The sequence below is a fragment of the Acinonyx jubatus genome, chromosome A3 (assembly GCF_027475565.1).
Source record: "Acinonyx jubatus isolate Ajub_Pintada_27869175 chromosome A3, VMU_Ajub_asm_v1.0, whole genome shotgun sequence".
NCBI lineage: Eukaryota > Metazoa > Chordata > Mammalia > Carnivora > Felidae > Acinonyx > Acinonyx jubatus.
The window spans coordinates 134,912,630-134,939,643 of NC_069388.1; the positions used below are offsets into that span (position 1 = coordinate 134,912,630).

The 27,014-nt window shown below is 42.7% G+C and overlaps 1 long non-coding RNA gene across 3 annotated transcripts in view; it reads left to right on the top strand.

Annotated features, from left to right (window-relative positions):
* LOC106984248 (uncharacterized) overlaps positions 1 to 10,287 on the top strand; it is a 30,224-nt gene extending 19,937 nt beyond the window's left edge. For 2 of the 3 annotated variants that reach the window (XR_008289719.1, XR_008289716.1), the window contains exon 7: positions 3,431 to 4,242. This is a non-coding gene — a long non-coding RNA (uncharacterized LOC106984248). Of the gene's footprint in view, positions 1 to 3,430; positions 4,243 to 8,309 lie in introns of those variants that run through there. The other variant, XR_008289720.1, reaches the window with a different exon arrangement.
* Positions 10,288 to 27,014: the final 16,727 nt, after the last annotated feature.

Below are 27,014 nucleotides of genomic sequence, written 5' to 3' on the forward strand. Positions count from 1 at the left end.
TGAATAAAATAAATGGCAAAAAGTACAGTTTGATTCTAACTAAGGCGCTAGCGATTTCACCCACCAGAGCAAATAGCAACACAGTGAAACAGGCAAATTATATTTTATTTTATCTTATTATGTGTTTTATTTTATTTCTTATCATTATTGCTTTAATTTAAATCCGTTAGTTAACATACCGTGCAATAATGATTTCAGGAATAGAATTTAGTGATTCATCACTTATATATAACCCCATTGTTCATCCCAACAAGTGTCCTCCTTAACGCCCATCACCCCTTGAGCCCTTCCCCCCATGCAACACCCCACCAGCAACCCTGTTTATTCTCTGTATTTAAGTCTCTTATGGTTTGTCTCCCTCTCTGTTCGTATATTATTTTTGCTTCCCTTCCCTTATGCTCATTTGTTTTGTTTCTTAAATTCCACATATAAGTGGAATAATATATTTGTCTTCCTCTAACTTATTTCACTTAGCATAGTACCCTCCAGTTCCATCCACATTGTTGCAAATGGCAACATTTCTTTTTAAAAGTTTTTTTTTTTCAACGTTTATTTATTTTTGGAACAGAGAGAGACAGAGCATGAACGGGGAAGGGGCAGAGAGAGAGGGAGACACAGAATCGGAAACAGGCTCCAGGCTCTGAGCCATCAGCCCAGAGCCTGACGCGGGGCTCGAACTCACGGACCGCGAGATCGTGACCTGGCTGAAGTCGGATGCTTAACCGACTGCGCCACCCAGGCGCCCCACAAATGGCAACATTTCATTCTTTGTGATCACCGAGCAATATTCCATTGTATATGTACATGACATCTTCTTTGTTCATTCATCAGTCAATGGACATTTGGGCTCTTTCCGTACTTTGGCTATTGTTGATAGTGCTGCTATAAACACTGGGGTGCACGTGCCCCTTCAAATCAGCACTCCTGTATCCTTTGGATAAATTTCTACTAGTGCAATTCCTGGGTCCGAGGATAGTTCTGTTTTTAATTTTTTGAGGAACCTCCATGCTGTTTTCCAGAGTGGCCACACCAGTTTGCATTCCCACCAGCAGTGAAAAGAGTTCCCCTTTCTCTGCATCCTTGTCAACATCTGTTGTTGACGGAGTTGTGAATTTTAGCCATTCTGAGTGGTGTGAGGTCTTATCTCATGTGGTTTAGATTTGCATTTCCCTGATGATGAGCAATGTTCAACATTTTTTCATGTGTCTTTTGCCCATTTCTTCACTAGATTATGTGCTTCTGGGGTATTGAGTTCTTTATAGATTTTGGATACTAACTTTTATCCAATATGTCATTTGCAAATATCTTCTCCCATTCTATCAGTTGCCTTTTAGTTTTGCTGACTGTTTCCTTCACCTTACAGAAGATTTTTACCTTGACGAGGTCCCAATAGTTCATTTTTGCTTCTGTGTCCCTTGCCTCAGAGACGTGTTGAGTAAGAAGTTGCTGCAGCTGAGGTCAAAGAGGTTTTTGCTGGCTTTCACCTAGAGGATTTTGATGGCTTCCTGTCTTACATTGAGGTCTTTCATCCATTTTGAGTTTATTTTTGTGTATGTTGTAAGAATGTGGTCCACGTTCATTCTTCTGCATGTCGCTCTCCAGTTTTCCCAACACCATTTGCTGAAGAGACTGTCTTTTTCCATTGGATATTCTTTACTGTTTTGTCAAAGATTAATTGGCCATACGTGTGTGGGTCCATTTCTGGGTTCTCTATTCTGTTCCATTCATCTGAGTGTCTGTTCTTGTGCCAGTACCATACTGTCTTGATGACTACAGCTTTGTAGTATAGTTTGAAGTCTGGAACTGCGATACCTCCAGCTTTGGTTTTCTTTTTCAGGATTTCTTTGGCGATTCAGGGTCTTTTCTGGTTCCATACAAATTTTAGGATTGTTTGTTCTAGCTCTGTGAAGAATGTTGGTGTTATTTTGATAGGGATTGCATTGAATGTATAGATCGCTTTGGGTAGTATCGACATTTTAACAATATTTGTTCTCCAATCCGTGAGCATGGAATGTCGTTCCATTTTTTTGTGTGTTTTCTTTAATTCCTTTCATAATCTTTCCATAGTTTTCAATGTATAGGTTTTTGACCTCTTTGGTCAAGTTTATTCCTAGGTATTTTATGGGTCTTGGTGTACATTTTAGTATCATTATGAAAATACTTTCTATCTTACAGGACCTCTGAAAGTATCTCAGGGATATTCCCCCTGGTGGGAGGGCTCGAGTGGGGAAATCACTTTGAGAATCATTGACGTATGCACAACACTTGCTTGAGGTATAACCAAAGAAATGTAAATTATTCCTAAAATGACATCATCTTCCTCTAGGTTAAATTAGTAAGATTTATTGCCACAGTAAGAGACAAGTTGGATAGTTCTGAAAACTTTATTCCCACACCTTTTCTTTTTTAGCTTCAACTGGGCCTGCAGTTAATAATAATTATAAAAATCATTTAAAATAGTTTGGAATCAGAGAATAAGGCAGAAAACTCATGTAGCCTCATTGTTTTTGTTTTTGTTTTTTTCTAATGGAGTTGCTTTTGTAAAAAGATAAACTTTTAACCAAACCACTATGTATTTAGTTCCTTCGACATGACTTAGTAAAAGCGATTAATAAATAAAGGTGAACACTGACTGAAATAAAAACTCCCAAGAGCTGTGCAAACAGAGAGGTAGGAAGGGAAAGGACTTTTGTCAGTATGTATCTGTTCTGGTGAAGCATTAGTTTTCAGATAATAAGGGCCCCAATGGATTGATTTCAGAAAACATGCACAGCACAATTTCAATTATTTTTCCCCATTCACATGCAAGCTGTGTGAAGAGAGACAACTGAGCCTCAGGTGCCGAAAAGTACGTATATTACTGAAGAAGTTGGGAAGATTAACTTCAACAGTCCATGGAGACATCAGTCCAATAATATTATACTGATTTCATTCATTACTATATTCACTATTACTGTAATATCCACACTGCACATGTTTTGCGTAGTTTTTCCAATCTCATTGGCTATTCTGCCCTTGCCCAGTTTTATGGTGAATAATAAATCACATCCCGAAGACCACTGGTTGCAACTAAGACGCAGATCGAAACTTGAGGCCTTGATAGTTTTTGTACCAAACTGAGCTAACCAGACACTGCAAAGAAACAACAGTCCTCCAAATTTAAAAAGCAATGAAGCATTCATGTGGGGATGGCAGCGATTAAAATCTTAATGTCAATTAGTGAATATTTAAAAGATCATTAAAATAATAAGGGGTTAAATGAACCTTTCAAGGCATGTAAGTCAAAATGTTCTAGCAAGTTCTAAACATCCATCTTGTCACATCTGCAGCATGCTAAACATACTATGACATCCAAACGAACTTAGACTGATGCTAAATGAAGAAATAACACTAACTTTACTAGTCTCTAAAGTGTTCTGGTTTCCCATAGGTCATGGGCTTGCGATCATGAGAAGCCAGTGGGACTGGTGGCATCCAACTGAGCATCAACACAGGCAGAGTTCAGGCCAGTGTTATTGGAATCGCCAGGCTTTCTAGGGGCAGTGTAACAAAGGACGTTATCAAGAGAGAATGATTTGCATCGGCGAAATTGATCACTGACCCGAAATTGTTTGGAAGGGAATATGCCATATATTTTATCATAGAATTATAAAACAATCACGTATCGGCTGGATCTCTTTCTGTACAACTGGTGTAACATTTCAAGAATTTCTCCTTACCCAGTGTTTTAACGAGTGTGATCAGAATTACACAGGCCCCACCTTCAGAGCCTCTAATTCAGACAGGAGCTCCGGAAAGGAGCATGTCGGATGACTCCGAAGTCAAATATATGCACATACACGCAGCTCACAGCGTTTGTGTGCTTCTTTGGAGGATGCATTATTTGAGAGCTCATTGGTGACCAGAGCTAAGTTGGTCATGTTTAAAGAGAGAAACGATACATAAAATCCTAACGCATGAGCATTGTCATTATCGCAAATTCTTTGGACAGTACTCATAAAATGATTTTTGTAAAAGCAAGCAACATTTTACCACCTCCAGTACGTGGATAAATGTAGTTGAGCTCTAACTTGATGGTCAACCTCACTGCATAAATGGTTAGAGTCTCAGATTTCCGAATCAAAGTATTTGGTTCAAATCTTACCTGCGTTCTTTTTGGTCGTTCTAAATTTTTTTTTAACATTTATTTATTTTTGAGACAGAGAGAGACAGAGCATGAACAGGGGAGGGGCAGAGAGAGAGGGAGACACAGAATCCGAAACAGGCTCCAGGCTCTGAGCTGTCAGCACAGAACGCGACGCGGGGCTCGAACTCACGAACCAGGAGGTCATGACCCGAGCCAAAGTCAGACTGAGCCACTCATGTACCCCTAAATTAATCTCATTTATTTCTTTCCTTTATTACTTTTTTTTTTCATTTAGAGAGAGCACAAGTTGGGGAGAGGGACAGAGGGACAGGGAGAGAGAGAATCTCAAGCAAGGTCTGCATTCAGCTTGGAGCCCAACTTGGGGCTCTATCTCAAGAACCATGAGATCATGACCTGAGCTGAAACCAAGGATTGGATGCTCACCCGACTGAGCCTCCCAGGCGCCTCTCCCTAAAATGTATTTAATACACTTCTTGTAGCATTTAGTTACTGCCAGACACTCCTTAGCTTCTGAGGAGACAGTGGCTAATAGGACATAAAATGTGTTCTCCGGGAGTGTGCACATGTGCAGTGGGGAAGACAACAGAAAATAATGGAACATGTCTAGAATACAATGTTAGAAGTAACAAATGCAATGAAGAAGAAAAAAAGCAGAGTGAGACAGATACAGAGTGGCCAAGGGTTCTGTTTAAGAAGGTCTTTCAGAGAAATCTCTGTAGAAGTAATACTTGAGCAGATGACCCGAGTTTACCAGAATTCTTGAGTCTTAGAAAGCTCCATGCAAATGCCACGTGTCCCAGCCCTAGGACACCCCTCAAGCTTATTCGCCAAATCAGCGCATCTCAAAAAAGACATCTCTGACACGTGTCAGTAAATTGTAATGAACACACGTGTGCAAGGATTCTATGTCAACGTTTGTCTTGGCAAGTTAAAATGTCCTATGCGCTCCACATTGCTATTGAAATCCATATTAAACGAAAAGTATTCTTGCTGTTGTGAAATGCACGCATGTGAGGACACAGATACGGACCCCTCTCTGTAGACATTACGCGTCAGAATGCACTTTGTGTTGATTTAAATGCTCACACGGCTTGTTAGCAAAAAATTGAAAATTCGTTTTGAAAATTCATTTGGACAATAGCAAGTGCGGCGTTTTAATTATTTTATTTATTTTCCTGAGACAACCTGCGCATCTCCTGCGTTGCATCTTTCCAAATCTTTGGTAGCAGACACCTTGCAGCATCTAAAGCAGATGGCCCACGAATTTTAAACTCCCATATTAACCGAAAATATTGGAATACGGTAAAAGTTGAATTAATAAAACTCTACGCAAACATCCAACAAAAACGAGCGCCTGTGCCAAATTCAATAAATACTCAGGCGGAGCTCTCCACGGCTAGGTCCTGCACAAGCTGCAATAAATCTATTCTTCAGGGCTTCTGTGGGCCTCAGCACGGAAGCCAGATGGAAAATTGTACGTAATATGGCCCTGGGAAGATGGGGCATATTTCTACCCCTGTTATCAGGTTCCCGGGCTCTGCGTTTAAACTCTAATAGGGACAGGTCCAAAGCGTGAACTCTGTGATTTGCCTGCAAAGATATGGTGCATACAGTACATCGGCATTCTGGAATGGACCATTCCTTGTTGAGAGGGGGGCCGTCCTGTTGACTGCAGGGTGTTTCGAGCAACCGTGGCCTCCACCCACTAGAGGCCGGTAGCACCCCCTTTGCCTCGAGTTGGGGCGATCCCAAAGTCCCAGATATTGCCCAATATCCACTGGGGGGCAAAGAGCTTCTGTTTGAAAAGTGCTGTAATAGAGCTTGTGTAAATGACACTCTGAGGGCTACTGTGTCACAGGGACCACGCCCAGCAGACACTGGGTTTACCAGATGCCAATGCCTTTAAAGGATATTTCATTTTTCATAAAAATAAAATGTAACACAACATTTATTTGCCTGCCATTATTTTATATTTTGAAATTCAAGTCAAAGTTCCTATAAATGTTTGAAAGAAAAACTGAGGAATCCCAATATTGCCCCCCTGTATTTGTACATTAAAGTGGCAACATACATACGCGGCACGAATAAGTAACAGAACGATCGAGCCAAAAGGGGGTAATTTCTTGCCTTGTCCTCCTGCCCCGTCTACCACTCCTCTGCTAGGGCTCCCATTCAACATCTGCTAAGCTGTACCTGGTCGTGTTGGCCCCAGAAGAAATGGACGTCTTCCAGCACGGTGACTTTGTGTTATTCACCCAGAACACTGATCTCTAAACCCATGAAGGCACGAGAGACATAATCCAGCCACTGGTAAAAGCAATGGACATCTCTGATCAATGATAGTGCACGCATCTCTTGGCGGTAACAGCCTTTTAATTTACACGCAACTAGAAGACATCACTCTCTAGTAGTAGAAATTATTGTTAGAAATAAATTATTGTTTCAGGCTCTATATTTTCAAGTGAGACACGAGCTGATACGGTTAAAATATTGTCTTCTTAATTATTATGTTAATTAGTAGCAGAACCAGATTGCCAACCTAGCCCGTTAACACTGAAAACACAATGCCTCGTCAGTTAGAAAAATGAACCTCTTGCAATAGAGATCATCTCATCAATCCAGTAAGGAAGTGTGCTCCCGAGCAGAGACCGTGGGCATGTGTGGTTTTTCTGCACAAGCTTCCACCTGCCTCTGAATCTCAGCAGCTGGCAAATCCCAAGGGATCTTTACAGACTCAGTCTATCAATAATTGGTGATAGATTCAATCCGCCAGTTTATTTTCTCGTGTTCTCAAAAATACAGTGACTGTGTTGAGGAAAATTAAATCATGTAAAATGATGTGTGTTCTAAAGCCACAGGCCCAGAACATGGTGTTGCCAAGCTTTAGCAATGGTAGGCAGAGGGTCACCTGGGCGCCTTGATTGGTTAAGCATCTGACTTCGGAGCAGGTCTCACTGTTCGTGGGTTCAAGCCCCCCATCAGGCTCTGTGCTGACAGCTCAGAGCCCAGAGCCTGCTTCGGATTCTCATCTCCCTCTCTCTCTGCCCCTCCCCTGCTCACACTGTCTCTCTCTCTCTCTCTCTCTCTCTCTCTCTCTCTCTCTCTCTCAAAAATAAACATTAACAACAACAAAAAAAGAACTGATAGGCAGCGATCATTAATTACTTCCTCTGGGTTTCTCCTCATTCACCCATTGCCTGACGGGAATACCAATCGCCCAAATATTCCAAAAGTTGTGAGTCATATGTGAATTGTTTTATCAGTTATCAAACACAAAAAAGTCGAATTTATGACCCAGACTAAGATACACATTTATACATAGTGGCAGGAAGGAACTATGGATTCTGATTTACAAGTCCTCCTCTACCAAAGCAAGGTGGAGGCAGCCAACACAAATGTAAGAAGTATGGGGCTTAGCGCAAGACACACGAGGCTTGAGCTCTTTTTCGAGAGATTTGCGTATCCATTATTCTACTTGTATGGTTTGGAAGTGGAATTTTTCCATAATAACTACTTCTTTACTAATAGCAACATTAAAAGCATAGTCATATACTTAATATGACTAATGAGAAGACAGGTTCCAGACCAAAAAGTGATAATTCAGCAATTATAGGTCCTTTGTAAGCAAGTGGTTTAGGCACAGAATGAAAAAGGGTAAATATTAAATGTTCTAAAGCTTCCTTTGGAGCCTGTCGGATAACGTCAATGGTAGCCTCGAATCGGTTTTGTGACCGCAAACTGATGTCTGCTGCAATGTGCCCTTCCAACATAAGTTTTATTTGGATTCAAATGTGGCCACACCGAAGATCCTATCATAGGATCAAAATGAGTCCGTATCAGCCCCGCCTTGGATCTCAATTGCCATGTGCCCGCTGCCCATCCATGAGTCTCTGTTCATAATCACAATTTCTCTCTCGTGCTCCTGATGTGTACGTACTGTTACCTGAACATCCTATAGCAGCTCTAACTCCACCTGTGCCAAAGTGGATTAATCTTCTTCCCTCGCTCATGATGTCTCTTTTCCATTCAGGCATGGGCTCCAGCCATGGGCCAAGTTGGACATAAGAGTCCTTCTTGACTCTTTCTCCACCTCCTTTCTCCACCACCCTCCATATCCCACCTTGCAATTCTGCTCATGATGTATCCCTCTGATTTATTCCAGGTATGCTGACCCGGATGCCCTCTCCACACCTCCCACGACTGCCTAATGGTTGTCCCAGACCTGGCTTCACCAACGTTCACCTTTCTCTACACTGAACTCTCAGAGCATCCTTCTCAAACAGAAGTCTGATAACACCACTCTGTTCTTCAACTTTCTCATTGGTTTCTTGCTGTCTTCATAGCAACTTATATTCCCCCGGTGCGGTGTGCAAGGCCCTCCCTGCCCGGTTGCCCTGTAAGGGCTCAGCCCTGTGCCCAGCACCCACCTTGAGTGGAAGGCAGCATAGCTCAATCTTTGCCCTGTTGCTCAGATGCCACTCTCTCTCACATCTGAGCGTTTGCATAGCTGGCTACCTCCATCGAGAACGTTCTTTCCCTCCCTTCTCCTCTGCTACCTGGTAACCTCTACCTGTTAGAATAATAATTAGTGCTAACTCTGTGACACATTATTGAGAATTCCCCACGTGTCCTCTACCTCTGCTGTCACACATTCAAACCACTGAGTGCACGTCCCCACTCAGGGATATGTGCTTCTGCACTGGACAGATGTGAACAGAAGGTTCAGAGGAATGTTCTCCCCAAATGTCAGATGACTCACAGGTAGACTTAAACACAGGTCTCTGACTATGAAACCCTGGCTATTTCCATTATGCCAAGCTGCCTTTCTGAAAATCCAAGTAAGTATGATCTCATCCAGGAAGTCTATCATGATGACTGCTGTGCGCGGAATACTACGGGCCCATGAACGGAATTAGTGCCCTTATGAAAGACCCCAGAGAGCTCCCTCCTCCCTTCCCCACTGTGAGGACACAGCAGAAGGCGGCCGTCTGTGAACCAAGAAGGGGACCCTCACCAGACATTGAGCGCCCTGGCAACCTGATCTTGGACTGCCAACCTCCAGAACCGTGACAAATAAATGTCTTTCAGACTTTGTTACAGTAACAAACCAGCTAAGGCAATGACCTCCATGATCTGTGCTCACAAGCACATCTCTTGTGACATCTTGTTCGATCCTCTGTACACACGTCTGCTTGTCTGCATGGTGAGCTCTGTGAGGAAGGGGAATGTGCTGTATTTATGTGCCCCTCACCGACCAGCACAGCAGCCCTAGGAATCTGAAAATACCGAATGAATGTTCGAATGAATACATTCATAGATAGAACCGGATAGAAAGCTGGAACGGAGCATGAGTGATGGCTCACAATGTGAACATCTCCATGGTGAAATAAAGCCTTCCATCACCTAGGGACACCCACGTGAACACACACTCACGTGTATACACATCATCAGCGCATGTTCCCTTCTGTAAGGCGACGCTCTTGGTGTTACAGAAAGAACGTGTACTGATTATGTAACTTAATAATATATTAGGGAGACAGTTGGGAGGTTAAAGTTGTTGGAAAACCAGACAGGGTCTGTGTTAGCTCTCTGCTTTCTAAGTGGCTTTAATTAAACCCTGTACACGCTGTTCCTCATCTCCCCTTTCTGTGTTTTGGATTCTGTCTCAAACTAAGGAACTACAATCCTAAATGAAACGCGCAGCCCAGGTAGAGAAGTCAGGGAGCCAGGGCTTTTAGAGCAGGGCTTCCTCTGAGGTCTTTTTTATTTCTCTTGCCAAACAGGCACCTTTTCGATGCGGTTTCTGTCTCCCTCTTAACCACGTTCACACACTTCCCCACAGACTGACATTTTCCTCCAGATATCTCCCTAATTACACGATTCATCTACCACTTGAAACACCCTTACTTGCACATACCTCTTAAGATTTTTCTTCCCGGTGCCCAGAAATGTCAATTAAAGAGCTTCCAGAATGCCGTCTCAGGACCTACCTCTAGTCATTGTCCCTCTGAAATCAGAATTTGAAAACCATTGCGTGTCGGGTTGGCAAATATCTCCGCCACCATGAGTCAGTGTGTTACAATTAATATTTCAAATCAAAAATGTTAGCATGCCGAATATCCTTCAAGGGAATCGTTTACTCTCTCCGTGCATCCGTGTGATTTAATCAAATGTCAGTGTGAAATAGGAAACGCTGTGTCTGGGGGCTTTGGGTTGACATTTAAATTCCATTCGTATCTACCTGTTGTAACATGGACTTACACAGTGAAGAAACCAAGGTTAACCATCTTTTGAAATAAGTGAAAAGTTACATAACTTTTACCTAAATGATAAAGACCTTTAATAATGAGGACTTTTTTTACTCTCGACTCTACAGTGCTTTCTTATGTTTTGTTAGTTGTGGCATTTCAGATTTATCTTGTGGAAGGGAAGGACCTTCTGTGTTCCTCCCTGTGATCCGTAGGGAATGTTCTGCCGGCTGGACGTGATTTTATAGCCAGGGTAAGAAATACTTTTAACTGGCCGGAATCCTTCTCAGGCTCCATCATCTGGCTCCTTAATATAGTAATGTTAATGGTGATCAAGAGATCACTTCTATTTCCATTACTTTAGAAAGTCTAGAAGACCTTGGCCAGCGACCTTCCTTTCTAAGGCTGATTTTAGCCACCAACCTTTCTGAATTTGAAGGTGTCCCTCGGAAGTCAGGATTGGTAACTCGGTGTAGACCTGATTCTAAGCACAGAGGGCCAGCAAACTCACACACATGAGGAGACGGTCAATGTGAGGAATAGAGCGGTGTCAACGCGTGAGCTTATGGTATCAGAGTGTGGTGGTTCCAAGGGGAAGAAAGCGTGTGGTTCAACATGGGATCAGCCAGGAATCTGGCAACACTGGGCTCTGCCATGGGAAAGACTGAGCCCGATACCCTCTTGACCTGTTTCTTGGAGGTTTTAACAGATCCCGCTTGCAGAATCGGGCTTATTCATAGTTTTGGTTAAGCAAGCAGAAAATAAGATGGTTATGACTGTGTCGACTTTTTAAGGAAATTGAATATGAAAAGCACTCCCTCAATTACAAAGTACCTTCTGTTTTTCCGTTTAAATGTGCAACCACACTATTTAAAGTTGGCCATGTCTAACTAACATCAATAAGTAATTTCTAGGGAGTATGAATTTTTTTTTACCAATGAACGTTAGAGAGTGGGGGATTTTTCTAAATAAATCAAATTAAAAAGAGGAAATTGAAGTGGGGGAAAAAACCAACAATGTTGTAATGAGTTTGATACATCAAACCGTACTGTCGGCTCCTTGATGGGCATCCAGGATTTGAGTCACACATTTAACTCTCAGTTTCTCTGAAAGCAAAGCGAAAGGAAGCAGGTGATTATCAATATCTAAGTGGAAACTCACAGCTCAGGAGACACGGTTCCTGCCTGTGCCTTGACTCCCCAACACCATCTCTTCTCTGTGCACTGGAGAGAGTTCGGGTAATTCTCCAGAGTGCTCTCAGATTCAAACGGATCATTATCTGATAGTGACTCATGAGTTACCTGTCTAGGGCCTTCCTCCCCTACTAAGACACAGACTCCATGATATCAGAGGTTTTGTTTTTTGGTTTCCATTCGGTTTACCATTTCATCTCCTGTGCCTAAAATGGAACCCGGCACAAAGTAGATAATCAACAATCATTTGTCGACGGAAGGCGGAAGTGAATGAGTGTCAATAGTTTGAATTTCCATCTGGCTCGGCTCTTGAAGTGGCCAAGGGGCGGCCGGGGTTAACACAGCGTGCCAGCGGAGGGGCGGTGGTGTGGCCTCTCTTCTAGACCTGCCTTTCATGCACCAGGACACTTGGGACGCGTGCCTTCCAACGCCATCTTTTTCAGCATCTGTGAGTCCCCATCATCTGTGACCCCTGAATTGATGAGTGTGTACCTGCAAAGTAGGCATCTGTGTAAAACATCCTGGTTGAAACTGAATGAGCCGGTCGCTCATATCTGGGCTTAGGACAGCCCTTGGTGAAAGTCACGGCTGACTGTATTTGTTTTCAGGGATTCCTGTGCCTGCTGTCACTGCGCTTTCCCCCCTTGGTCTTGCACACCTTCTGCCTTTATCCTTCACCCTGACTCCAGAGTCCATCCCCCACAACCCAGGGGGATGTGCTTTCTCCCACGCCTCTGCACTCAACCTCCCTGTCTCAATTTTCAGGTCCTGCCTACAGTTCAGGGACTTGTTGGCAGTCATGAAGACATGTTCACAAATACGTTTAAGTGTCTGGTGGATGGGCTTCCAGAAACATCTCCGCATGGTCTCTAGCTCTCTGCATTTGGATGTGTATAGTGAGTATATCATCAATACAAAAGGTGTAACCTGCAGAGAAGAATTACGACGGGGCGCCTGGGTGGCGCCGTCGGTTAAGCGTCCAACTTCAGCCAGGTCACGATCTCGCGGTCCGTGAGTTCAAGCCCCGCATCAAGCTCTGGGCTGATGGCTCAGAGCCTGGAGCCTGTTTCCGATTCTGTGTCTCCCTCTCTCTCTGCCCCTCCCCCGTTCATGCTCTGTCTCTCTCTGTCCCAAAAATAAATAAACGTTGAAAAAAAAAATTTAAAAAAAAAAAAAAAAAGAATTACGAGACTACAGAAATCCACTGCAAACGAGTAGAAGGCCCAGGCAGGCCCACAAATCCTACTTGAATCTTCACACGATGATGGGAAGTTTCTCCTGAGCATCAGCTGGAGTGACTCGGGGTGGCCCGTCGGTCCTGTGACCCTGGTCCCAGGTGATACACCTGAGAGGCCTCAGGTCCACCGATCTCTGAGTCAGAGGAGGGGCCGTGGCCCAGGAAGGAAGACCAGGTTGTCATTTGTGCTTAAATCCATGGGGACCCCAGACACGGGCCTGTCTGCAGATTTCTTCTCTCTTTTCTCATTGTTTTTAAGGACCTTTGGTTGTATAATAACATCCTCCTAATTTATCCATGTTCTTTTAAATCAGAAGCTTGGGATTTTCCTTGATAGTAAGTATATGCTCTTGACGTAAAAGGGTCTCACATTTCTCAGTGCCTTGAACAAATTTCCGTTCCTCTCTGAGCTTTCACTTCTGCATCTGGGAAAGGATAACTCACATTGAACAATGTAATATGTAAGGTTCCTTACAGGTGTAAGTTTTCTTCTGGGTCGGTTTTCATGATCTGCTTTCATAGTCTTAGGTTTACAGGAACTGTGTTAGGAAAACGTCAGGGAAGGCGGAAATACTTAGTTTAATATATGAAAACACTCACACATGAGAATTATTATGATTACTTGTGGGAACACGTTTACTCAGCAAGAATATTCTGACCCATCACCACAGGCACGGCACATGTGTTAGGAGGAATCTACGAGCGCTGCCCTTGAGGAGCATATAGCAAAATACGGGCCCATCAGTAATGATGTTGCAAAACCGCACATGCCATAAGGCATTCGAGTGGCCCGGAGAAAGAGCCGGGAGCGGTTGGGAAAGACGATATTCTGTCTAACGGTGTCCGTGAATATTTCAGGCGGGAGGAAGCATGTGGGCTGGACCTTGGAAATGTGTAAGGTGCACGTGTAGGGAACAGAATTTGGACTCGCCACCCTGAAGGATTCGTCTAAGCTAGGTTACAGGGGCAACATGTGGAGAAGACAGGGGCCTGTGTAGCAGCCGGCCAGAAGATGGGGAGCAAACCACCGGGAAATCCCTGTGGGTCAGACTGTGACAAGTCTCTACCTGCGGATCGCAGTGGGAGAGCTGGCAAGAAGAAGGTCAGCAGATGACCAGTTTTGAGCACGTTACTGGTTTTTACAGATAGGTAACCAGATACGGGCCCCCCTCCCCCTCTGTCCAAAAGTAGAGTGTTCTTATGAAACCTTCCTTAAGCCAAAACGACACAAAGCAAGAAACGATTGACGTTAACTTACAGGGAAACCTTTTTCAACATTCCCGGACACCACCCTTCCCAGAGTCCCGCGAAGAAAAAACAGCTCTTTTAGATATATCTGATAGCTTCGGACATCTCTTGCTGACAGATGTCCAGACCGAACCAAGATCCCGCCGTGACACCAGCTCAGAGCCCTGGGGCTGGAGGCTGAGACGCGGGGTGTGGTTGGGGGAGGTGGGCGGGGCCAGGTGCACCTGCCGCTAAGACAGCTCGCCGCGGAACCAACATTGCACTCTCCTCTCCTTTCAGCCTTTTTGTCCCTAGAAATGAAAATTCTCTTCTGGTTTCTTGCCCTGAGGGACAAGAGGAATCAACATAGGTCTTTTATAAAAAACAAAACGACGCAAAGGGAGCGTTTGAAAAGTAGGGGGGCTGTATCCGGATACTTGGATTGAATCAGAAGTGAACGGGGTAAAATAGTACTTGGCAAGACGTCTTTATGGTCAGTCAGTTACTATTGTCCTTGTTCACATGACTTTGGCAATTATTAAGCAGCCACTAGCGTGCCCCTTTTCTTCAACATCTCAACCACTACCGACCCCCTTTCTTTAAACTCTGATAGGAAATACCTAAAGTTTATCCGTTTTTTTAATCTTTTAATGTTTATTTATTTTTGACAGAGAGAGAGAGAGAGAGAGAGAGAGAGAGAGAGCGCATGAGCAGGGAAGGGGCAGAGAGAGAGGGAGACACAGAATCCGAAGCAGGTTCCAGGCTCTGAGCTGTCAGCGCAGAGCCCAACACGGGGCTGGAACTCATGAGCTATGAGATCACGACCTGAGCTCAAGTCAGTCGCTCAACTGACTGAGCCACCCAGGCACCCAAGTTTATCCCGTTTTTCATCTGATTGCCACAATCTCAGGACTCTGATTTTTTTTTTTTTAATATACCTAAAAGTACACATCTTTCTTATTTGGGGAATGTAAAGGCTTAGCAGAACAGATATTGGCCGGAGCAGAGACCCTGGCGTGTGGGCGAGAGAGTCAAGAATCAGTTCAGTCCACACAAAACCAGGAAGCGTGATTCTGGATGTCTGTATGCCAACTGTGAGCGATTTGACTTTTATAAGTGTGCCTGAAGAGGTGAATTACATTAATTGCACCCTTATAAGCATCTTGTTTCTTCAACATTGTTATTGATTAATAAACCAAGTAGTTGCACTCCCAACTTTCTAACTAATCTCTCTGTGCGTTGAAAAATAATCATTATTTTGTTTCTTTGAGGACCCCGGGGACTGATGATTGGTATATGAAGACCTTGAAGAATGGTATTTTTTAAAGATTTAAATCCAATTTAAATCTATACTTACTTTTTTAAATTCTGCAAGCAATTTTAAGCTGTGGAAATTTAAGTTCACCAATATATCAAACATTAGATATACTGTTAAATTGGGGAAACATTACGGAAGTAAAACTCATACTTTAGGTTTTTCTGTCCACCCTCCGGGATACAAATGTGGCTCTCGAAATGTGCAGGTTAATACCAGAAGGTGACTCTTTTCATGAAGGCACGTTGCTTTGTCATTGTGAGAGAAAATGGCTTAACTTCGTGTCCCCTTGGCACGTGTGAGGAGCTCCCCTGGACGGCACGCAGTAGGCGCTCCCTGTCTCTAGAAACCCCATGGTTTCCATCACACGTCCCTTCCGATGGTTTCAATGGCAGTGGTCACTGGGAATTGCTGAGAGGGGCCAGGGAGAGAGAAGATGGGTGTAACTATAAAAGGATAAGGAAGACAAAGAATGCCCTGGCCGGCAATAAATGACCCATTTGCAGCGAGTTTCTCTGAACTGACTCAAGTCATAGACTTGACAACACTAGAGTGATCTCTGATCCGTCTCCTTTCTGGAGTCATTCCACAGCAACAATTGTGACTATTTCCATAGGAATCTCATTATAAAAAGAGACCTCAATACTGTACTGATAACTAAAGCATTGAAAATAATAGTAATAATAATAATAATAATAATAATAATAAATCAGTAGCTGATCATTGTATATGTGCTACACAACTATTGTTTTCTCTTTTATTATTAAATTCAGGCTGTTTTGAAAATGTTGTGTATTGTCATATAATCACCAAAAAACGCACATATATGAGTAAAATCGTGTGTAACACTTTTAACCATTTCATCATCTGATGCCATGGACAGTTTTAGTATGTAAACAAAATCATATAGACATCATCTCACTATATAAAACTTTAATGCACTCAAAATAGTATGTTTTTTTTTAATTTTAAGTGGCTCTTTTTAAATAGTGAAAGACAACCATATTTTTTAATAGAGTAATAGCATTTAAATATAGTTTGCTTGAATGAGAGAAAGAAAGAAAGAAAGAAAGAAAGAAAGAAAGAAAGAAAGAAAGAAAGTTTTTCCTACATATGTTCTAAAAGGTCAGAAAATGAGTCTTTTTTTTAATGTTTATTTATTTATTGTGAGAGAGAGAAAGAATTCAAGCAGGGGAGGGGCAGAGAGAGGGAGAGAGAGAGAGAGAGAGAGAGAGAGAGAGAGAATCCAAAGCAGGCTCCAGGCTGTCAGTACAGAGCCCGACGTGGGGCTCGGTCTCATGAGCCACGAGACCATGACCTGAACTGAAATCAAGGGTCAGACGCTCAACAGACTGAGCCACCCAGGCACTCCAAGGAATGAGTCTTAAATTGATATCATTTGGATGACAGATTTTTCTGGCTAGAAGATTAGTTAAGGCAATTAAAACAGTAAGAATGTTAGAAAATATTTTTTCTTTATTTTCTATAGAGACTGTTTTCCTGGTGTTCTGATACCAGAAAGCCTTTCTCTACCTAAACAAGGCGGGTTCCGGAAGTAAAGGCATTAACTCTTCTCTCCTGACTGGGATAAAGACAGAATGGCGTGGCTTTAGGAGCTGATGTCAGTGGGGATCGGCAGGACACGATGGCAGGTGGCGAGCAGGGAAGGGAACCAAGAGCTTCGTGACAGAGACATCCACTTCTAGGCTCGACCCAGACATTGAGTCAATAGACAAAGTAAATACGTACATTGTGCAACTTGGTGGAAGGCATGGAATGCTTAGCATCTCAGAGAAAAAAAATGTAGTGTGTGAGAGAGACAATGCGGTTAAGTAAGAGAGCAAAGGAAAGAATCCAGAAAGCAAATTTTACAAACTTATAGCAAGAGACGCAAAACTCTGATATTAACTAGATATTACCACTACAGAGACAATCTGTGAGTTTGGGGAAAATGCCTTTTATACTTACTCTACAGTAATATCAAAACCTCCATGGTTTCCTAACGTAGACGCCTATCTTGCCTGCCCTCACCATCAAATTTTTTCTTCCTGCCGTGGGCGCATCTCTCCAGCCTCCAGGCCCTGTCGCGTATCCATTAGGCAGTCTAGGTGGGGATTTGCAAAGCCTGGGGGCTCACGTAAGTGACTGAGTCCTGAAAACCTTTTGGATCCAAACTTTGAAATTAAGAACAGCAAAGTTATAATCAACAGGCGATAGGTCCGCAACATATACATTCTGTCAACTTCACTGTTTACTGTACCTATGATTCCTAATCTTTAAAAAGTTCGTTGTTTGTACCGGTTCGGATGCTAATTTTTCTTGTTTCCATGCTTGCTTAGCTACATCACCTATAGGGATTGCTGGGAGTGCCTAGCCAACCATAACTAATATCTTAAGAGCCTGACTATAAAATTCCTTCAAAAATTAAGACAAAAAATTCATTTTTATGCTGATATGGATTTCCTGAGTGTATTTTACAAACTCCATGTGTTGGGTGTGGGAGACTGGTCTACACAGAGACCGTGCGGACTTGGAAACTGCCCCACCTGCTTTGGGAACCTGGTTAACAACTCATTCCTCGACGTGCTTCTCAAGTGTCAACTCTTGCAAAAAGCTCTCCCTAATCCCCTCAGACAGTCCATCACGGTCCTTAGTCCGTTTCCCTGGAGGCTGCCACATTCTGCTGTAACTGCGGTGCCTCCCTCCTAAACTATGAGCTTTGCGGTAGGTGGGGTAGGGTTGCCATCAACATCTTCTTTTTATCCCTAGAACCTTTCAAACTTCCTGAGATTTTATAGAACTTGATATTGATTGGATTGAACTAAATCTAAAGACAGGACCACCAACGTGAAAACAAAAATAACAATAATGTGGAAAGAGAAAGGGGCATTTCAAGACCTAAAAAGCACAGTGACAAAACCAAAGGTTGCCGTGAATGTTTGACCTCTTGGCTGGAGGGCGCTGGCCATCACGACCATCGACCCCCAGTGAGGAAAGACTGAGGAGGTCTTTCACTCACCCGACTTGTGCTGAGCACTTATTCTGTATCATGGATCATATCATTTGATGAGGACAGAGAAACATATATATATCCCCTGAAAGTCCGTAGCCAGTAGCAAAAATATACTGAAAGCTTAACCCAAACGGTACAGTAAAGACACATACACAGTAGTTTGGGAGAACCAAGGAATTAAGCATTTTGTTGCGGAAGGTTAAAGGAAACTTCAACGAGTGAGTAGGATTTATGTTACGTATGGGAGAGTAAATAGAACACCACTGGCTGAGAGCGTTCAGCTGGTCTGCAACAGGCAAAGGTCGGATGGGGTGGGAGACCCCAAATAGTCCTGCATGAGAATGGTTGAGACCTGAGACTGGTTGGCAATCACAGGGGTGCAAGTGGGCACGTGGGGTGGTCCCAGGAGGTCAGGTCCTGAATACTAAGCTGGTGCTTAGTCCTAAGTCAGGTGTTCCACCTTTCACGTGGACATGTGATTGTACAAGTATTCACACCTATATCTCTCACACAGGTACACGGGTATAACTGTGTAGCCCCAAACATATATAAAGATTGATATTTGTGAGTGGAAGAAAAGGGAAATTTCTGAAACCATATGGTTTTTATTCAAATCCTAGCTCTACCCCTTAATGACTGCATTTATTATTTATTTACTTATTTATTTATTTATTTATGTATTTATTTATGTATTTATGTATTTATTTTATGTATTTATTATAGTTTTTTTATTTTATTTATTATAGTTTATTTATTATAGGTTTATTTATTTGTGTATTTATTTATTTATTTATTTATTTATTTATTTATTTATTCATACTGAGAGAGTACGAGAGGGGGAAGGGTAGAGAGAGGGGGCAAATCTCAAGGAGGCTCAGTGCTGAGAGCTCAGAGCCCAACAGGGGAGGGGGGGGGGTGGGGCTCAGTCTCACAAATGGTGAGACCATGACCTGAGCCAAAATCAAGAATTGGACGCTCGACCGACTCAGCCACCCTGGCGCCCCTGAAAATTTTTTTTAGTTAGCTTCAAAAAGTTTCGTTTTGGGGGCACGTGAGAGGGTCGGTCGGTTAAGTGTCTGACTCTTGATCTCAGCTCAGTTCTTGATCTGTGTCACGAGTTCAAGCCCCACCTTGGGCTCCACGCTGGCATGGAGACTACTTAAAAAAAAAAAAAAAAATTTTTTTTTTTCACTGTATTTTGTACCACTTTAAGTTTAGTCAAGAAATGTAAAAGAGGAAAGCATTAAGAAAAAACATAGTGCTGGGTAGCACCAGCTTAAACACCTGTAAACGAAGGTGGCGACTCCTTTGGAAGATTTGTATGGCGTTCGTGTGAGCACTTTCTGGTCGGCACCGTACAATAAAATGAGCATGCAACAGATACCTATGAGGTGTGAACAATATGCCGGGAACCATCTGTGCCTGAGAGAGTTACAGGTAACAGCATGTTGGATCGAGGTGGTTCTCAGGACGAAGTTTAGGACAGCCTGCATTCCAAAACATGTCAGTCGAGAGTAAGGTCTACACCTTGGCTTCTGACAGTCAACAAGAGCAGCGTCTGTGATCCTTCCGGCTGAAGATGTCCCTTCCAACATGATGGATTGCAAAAAACACGGGCTTTGGGCTCAGCCGTTCTCGTTTACGACTCCAGCACGATCAGTTCCTGAGTGATTTTAAGCAAACTAGCTACTGTGCTTCTGTTCCTTCACCGGGAAAGCGAGGCTAATAACCCACTCTTAATCCTTGAGCCCGGCACAATATGTGACATATAGGAACACTGTCTATTACTGGGCAATCCTATTATTATTAGTGAATCTCCAATTATGTATCACTTCATTTAGGCTGCTGAGATATCCTGGCTCTCTTCTTTTCTCTCTATTTCTCCCTCCACGTACAGCACACCTGCTTGAGAGCACAGACCCCATGTACCCTCTGTTGCATTCCCCACCGTACTTGGCAGAGTTAGGGGACGCACGTTTAAGCCTATGAGTTTGTTTTACAGGCTGAGTACTATACAAATAGCCTGTGGCAAATCTCAGAAATGATTTGGCTTCGGGAGATTTTGAACCGCCTACTTTGGGAGTCCTTCTGCCCCGGGGCTCCCAGACTCCAGACAGTTCCGCAGTGGTTATTCCCACTTAGATATCTCGTGTGAAAGTCAGACTTTCGGAACCATAGCTGTCTCCCCAAAGACTCTTTCATTCTTTGAATAACATGGCATTTTTGCTTCAAATCTGAGCTTTCTTCCCCCCCCAAACTTCAGCTCAATCTAAATTTGCCTTGCAGAACAGCAAGCCCATATCCGCCCATTAATCAAACCTGGAATAAACTCACCGCCATATTGTGTCTCCCTCCTCGACTCCTCCTCTCTTTGAGCTACTGGTTGTTACTTTAACAAACTGCTGATTTTTAATAACATAGGTGAACCTGCAACACGAACTAGACCAGATTTTATTTGTCCCTTTTGCCAGATTTGGGCCAGTATAATTCTTGCTGTTACGTCTCGAGTACCAGAAAAAACAATATGAATAAAATCATTTTTTCAATTTGCAAAATTACGAGCCTGGAATTAAGGGTTGTGTTAATGGTTAGTTGATGACGGAGCTCCCCTATTTCATCATAAACCGGCTGTACCAGCGCTGGCCCCAAAGCACACTTGTCCCGCCCAAGTAGACTTCCAAGAAAATCTCTGATGGGGCACCAGAGCCCTCACATCATCAGAGGCCAGGACCTGTGCCCGTACAAAACCTGAATCCATGAGGTCTACTCACAGAAGAAACAGTCGTGGGTTGGGGGGGGGGGGGGTTCTACCTTGACCAGCACGTGGGAAATGGAAGGGCAGGAGGGGCAGGGGCGGTGGGCTAGGCTTGAAACCAGCTCTGTCGTCGCTTAGCTGGATAAGTTGAAGGTGAGTTGCCTCGCTTCTGCGACTCTGTTTTTCACCCCCAAAACTGAGCACACCATTAGTTTCCCGATTCGTCTTTTATGAAAAAACAAAAACTAAAACAAACAAACGAAAACCAACCGGCACGCTGCTTTTCACGTGGTGGTCACCAAGTAAGCGTTTCTTCTTGTACTAGATGAAAACTCACTTCCTCTTCTCCATCTCTGGATAACTTCGGTTTTTTTAGCAGTTATGTTTTAAACTGAAGGGAAAGTTTTCCCAAGAGCTACAACTGCTCTCGGTTTAATCCTTCAGGCCTGAGAGCGTCCGTCCACTTGATTTTCCTTGACACATGAAATTAGTTTTCATGTTCTCCTCGGTCTGTTTTCCATCAAGCTAAAGAGTTGGAATTTCTTTAATGAATTCTTAAAATACATGGTTTATAACCTCACACGCTTGTGGTTAATCACATCCGCACAGCTTCAGGTTTGTTGAGATCCTTCTTACAAGTTGTGGGCCTGGACTTGGGGAGATATTATGGCTGGAGGCAAAAAGCGCTAATAGTCTAGCCAAAGCCCTCCCAAACTTTTAGGTACTTGGTTGGCTGGTGAATGATAGAAACACCACCAGAGAGGAGAAAAACAGTTAATTTACTGTGGGAAGGATCGTTAGTGTCATTCCCTTAATCAGTTAGATGAATGCTGGTCATCAGGAGCTGACTTTGAAGGCATCGATTGATTCAGACCAGGATTTTCCAGAGAGAAAATTAAACTTTGGTAGGTCAACTGAATTTGCCAATTTCAAATTCCGGTGAGTCTTGAGCCAAAGGAAAACCATCCATGGAATGCTTGGTATACTTAGAAGCTTTGCAACGGTTAAACACTTGAGTACTTCTAAGCAACGTTTGAGTGATAAGGACAACTATATTGGCAAAATTTAATTGTTTGGAGTTCTAATTGTGCATGAAGGAAGGTGAACCTTGCTGCCGGGATCCTCTTGCAGCCACGGGTGCCCCTTGATGTCTATGGGAGCGATGGGAGGTGAGATGCTTTTAGGGTCTCTCTGACCTTGCATGGGAGAATGAAAAGCCTTGTACTTTGGAGGAAGAGTAACCTTGGATTTATATTTTTTCTAACGACACGTGTAAATTTTGCCAGCTTCTAAAACATGTGAGCTTCATCTTGCATATATGTAAAATGTGAACCATAACACTGATCTCAAGAATCGTTAAGAGTACGTACCTAGCACCTCTCCCGTGGAGCCTCCTTTGTTCTTGTGAAGAAATCTAGGTGGCGCTGCCCATAGCTGGTCTTTAAGTGACCAAAGAGCATAGCGTGTGAAGGTAGCAGACACCAAAAATGGGTCTTAGTTTTGCTGTTCAAAAAAATTTTTCAGGTTTCTACACTTCTTTATTTTTTTTTATTTTTTTAATTTTTTTTAACATTTATTTATTTTTGCGACAGAGAGAGAGCATGAACAGGGGAGGGACAGAGAAAGAGGGAGACACAGAATCTGAAACAGGCTCCAGGCTCCGAGCTGTTAGCACAGAGCCCAACGCGGGGCTCGAACCCCGGGACCGCGAGATCATGACCTGAGCCGAAGTCGGACGCTCAACCGACTGAGCCATCCAGGCGCCCCTCTACACTTCTTTAAAAACAAACAGAAAATGCATATATATTTTTTTTTTAGTTTGCGATGATCCATCCAAGCACTGCCATATGCAAAGGTTTGCTCTCCACGCTGAGATCCTCAGAAGAAGACTCGTAGAGAACTTACCTCCTGAGTGCAGACTCATCACACAAAGCAAACACACAAAGAGGGTCATTTTATGTCGACAGTTTAATGAAGAAGCGCTACCCGGAGGTAATGCTTTGTATAAGGAGTCCAGGGACACAGGTGACACTTGAGATTTATGTGGCAGCAACAATAGTTGTGGGAAACACTGGGGTCGAGTCACGATGACTGCGCCTAGTCTACGGGACTCACGGTTTATCGGACGAAACATCCAGACTCAAAAGAGCGATGATAATGATTATAACACATCGTTGCCATGAAGGAATTTGACTCCTGCTCATGGTGGACCCACATGGACCAGCCACACCTAGGGGAACATATTTAATCCTGTGAGTAAACTGAGGGAAGTTAACTAACTATACAGTGGGGCCAAAAGCCACTTCATAGTGGTTGATGGCACAGAGTGTGAGTCGGTGAAAAGGACTGTGTGACACATGTTGCCCCCTATGGACACATTATTTAGCTGTAGACGTCTGTCTTTTCTCATTTGTAAGATGGAGATACTAACGTACGATGCTTAATGCCATTTTGTTGCCAAAATGTACCGAGATAGTATTTTCAAATGCTGCACGACTTTAAATTTCTGCACCGTGATATATACATCTGTATACATATATGTACAGTATTTACATATAGAGACATACACATGCGTATATATGTGATCATTATATAAAATACATTTTTTTTTTCCCTGAGCTGATATAAACATCGCAGGAAATGAACCTACATCCACACAGTGGGCCAGTGAATGAAATGAGCAGGGTTTTCATCGGAAGCAGAGGCGAGAAGCCCAACTTGCTAAAATCAAATTGGGACACTTTTATTTTGTCTTACCAGGTTTTCTGGCTTACCTGCAACTGTAAAGAAGAACATTTTTGCTGCCTCAGGACTTAACGATGATAAAGTTTTATTCTCCTATGACATTGACAGAGACACCAAATACTTTGTTATTATCATTTTTTACGATAATCCAAATCTATTATTATACTGTTTTGATAGTAACCATCTCTGAAGTCAAAGGCAAAAATGCAGTCCTATGGAAACTAGTGATGCCTGCAAATTATATAAAAATATCGAAAGCTCTTTAGATTTCCCAGATGGTTTTGGCAAAGGCAAACTCAACATCGACTCCACATGAGGATAAAGTTGTGTTTTCATGACAAGCGTATGCATTTCTAAAGGTAACCTAACTTGTGGGAGGGCATAAAAGAAAACAAGAGTAAATGACCAGGCCTTCAAAACGTTTAGAAGATGGCAATCTTCACTTAGCACGCCGTACTCATCATCGTGCTCTCGAAACTGCTTCCTCGTCATGGATGGAAGAGACTTTAGTATGTATATTCCAGGTTTCAGCTCAATACCGGGTAAATACATGAGATTTTCTTAGACCTTAATCTTGGACCCTTCAGATCATTCTAACGTAAAAATAAGCCTCTTTAAACTGTAAAGGATCCTACAAAGGGATTTCAGATCAAGCTGGTGGCATGATGAAATGATTAAATCACTGGTCTAGCTGAATGACTGCAGGCCATTAAGAAAGATGCTACTATTGAATGGAACCAGCAAAACCCTTTAATTACTGATTAAAGATACAAGCAAGTGACAGGGGCTACAATTTTAGCCTTGGGCTTCATCCTTCCTGTTCATTGTCATCGGCAGAGTTCCGCCACAGATCTCTATTCCAAATGACTTTTTAGTTAAAAGAAACACGAAAGAAAGGAAGAAGGGAAAACCCTTCAATTTCGTAACTATTCTGTGTACATACATATACATACACATATCATAGTATCTATTTATCTAACTCCCTATAGACAGAAAAACCTGAAAATGCAGCAAGATACACAAATCAGAGAGAGCTTCAAATGGAATACAGTAAAGATAAAAAGAACAGTTTTCTCTGGATAGGGGGATTATACGTGATTGTTTCACTTTCTTATTCTGTGTGTTCTTCCTTCCTTAATGAGGATATATTACTTTTGTTATTTGAAGAAAAATGAATCCTATCATCATGTGTTTTGCTGCTGACTTCTTCAGACTTTAGGCACCGAAATTCTTTAGGGCTAACCACTTTTAAAAGAATGTAACTGCTATAATCCTTTCCTCGCAATTGACAACTGTCATGTTACGTATTATATTAGTAGTTAAAGATATATCATTCCTTATAACTCGATGTCGACACACAGGGCATTTTTTAAAGATGAATCATTTTGTACCTTTCTCGAATTTCTAGTAAGTCCCCCCCCCCCACCCCGCACCACCACCACACCAGTATGTTTCAACTGAAGCAGAGTGTTTGGCATCTAGTAGGTCGGTAATAATTGTACCCTAGGTTGTATGAAAGGGATAAGAGAGCTTTTTCTTTTCCTTTCTTTTCTTGTCTTTTTTCTTTTCTTTTCTCTTCTTTTCTTTCCTTTTCTTTTCCTTTCTCTCCTTTTCTTTTCTCTCCTCTTCTCTTCTCCTCTTTTATTATTTATTTTTTACTGAGGGGCTTCTGAAGTATGTTTAGGAGCAACCATCTGTCCCTGGTGTGTAAGGGAAGTATCTGGATGGGACAAGTCTAGAGGCAAGAACACCAATTAGTTGACATTTGACTTTGTTTGACTCAGTGACACGTCCACTTCTCTCTCGAGCTGGTATCTAACCCACGCCTCACTAGTTATCCGTTTGTGACTTGTGTTCCCTAGGTCTGTTGCAAGCTCTTTGGGAGCAAGGAGTGTATTTTCTGCTTCTGGGTCTTCTGTCCCTGCACAGAGCCTACTGCTTCTCCCTATCTTGTAGGAGAAGCCCAGAAAGTGTTCTTAAAGGCGTGACTCACACTAGTGTAGTCCGGTTTTGACCCAAGAGTTAACTGAATGTGTTTGCCCTCCTGAGTCGGGAAATAGAGTAAAAATCATTTACAGATTTCCTAAGTGTAAATCGCACGTGTAATCCTGGGTAAGCCCAATGTGACCGAAGTTACCAGTTTTGGGGTATGAATTGAACTATCTGGGTTGCTATGTTTTCTTAAAGATTTAAAAATTAATTGAGGTTCATTCTGCATTTAGTCAAGAATGATCTCTTCTTTGCCGCGCTCAGTATTATCTCCCCAGTCTGGTTGGGGGAAGAAGATTACACCGTTCTCAGAAATCAAAAGGAGCACAGTGTCCCCTTCTCTATTCCCTGGAAAAGTTCCTATGAGACGGAATGATCTGCTTATTGTGAGAAATTGTAATGGAATCACTTCTACAGATACTCAGCTTCTTGTTTTCTTTGTGGGCATGCATTTAAGCTAGTGATTCCACTTGTTTAATGTTCAATAATTATTTCTCTGGGTAGCTCATGTCACCCGTTTTAAGTTATACGCTTTCTAGGAATTTGCCTATTTCACTTAAACTTTCAAAATGGCTGCCCTGAAGATTTTTTATTCAGTTTTTCATTTTAATTCCCGTGTAGTCAACATACAGTGCTGTATTAGCTTCAGGTGTACGATACAGTGATTCAACACTTCTCTACCTTACTCAGTGCTCATCTCGAGACGTGTTCCCTTCATCCCCGTCACCTTTCCCCCACCCCCACCCACCTGCCCTCTGGTGACCATCAATTTGTTCTCTGTAGTTAAGAGTCTGTTTCTTGGCGTGTCTCTTTCTCCTTTTTTGCCCCCCTTTGCTCGTTTGTTTTGTTTCTTAAGTTCCACATATGAGTGAGACCATATGGCATTCGTCTTTCTCTGATTGCCTTATCTCGCTTAGCATTATACTCTCTAGCCTCAGCTATGTTGTCACCAATGTCAAGATTTCATTTTATTTGTGGCTGAATAGTGTTCCACTGTGCATATACACTGCCTCTTGTTTAACCATTCATATAACGATGGACACTTTGGCTGTTTCCATATCTTGGCTATGGTAAATAATGCTGCTATGAACATAGGGGTGCATGTAGCCCTTTGAATTAGTGTTTTTGTATTTTTTGGGTAAATA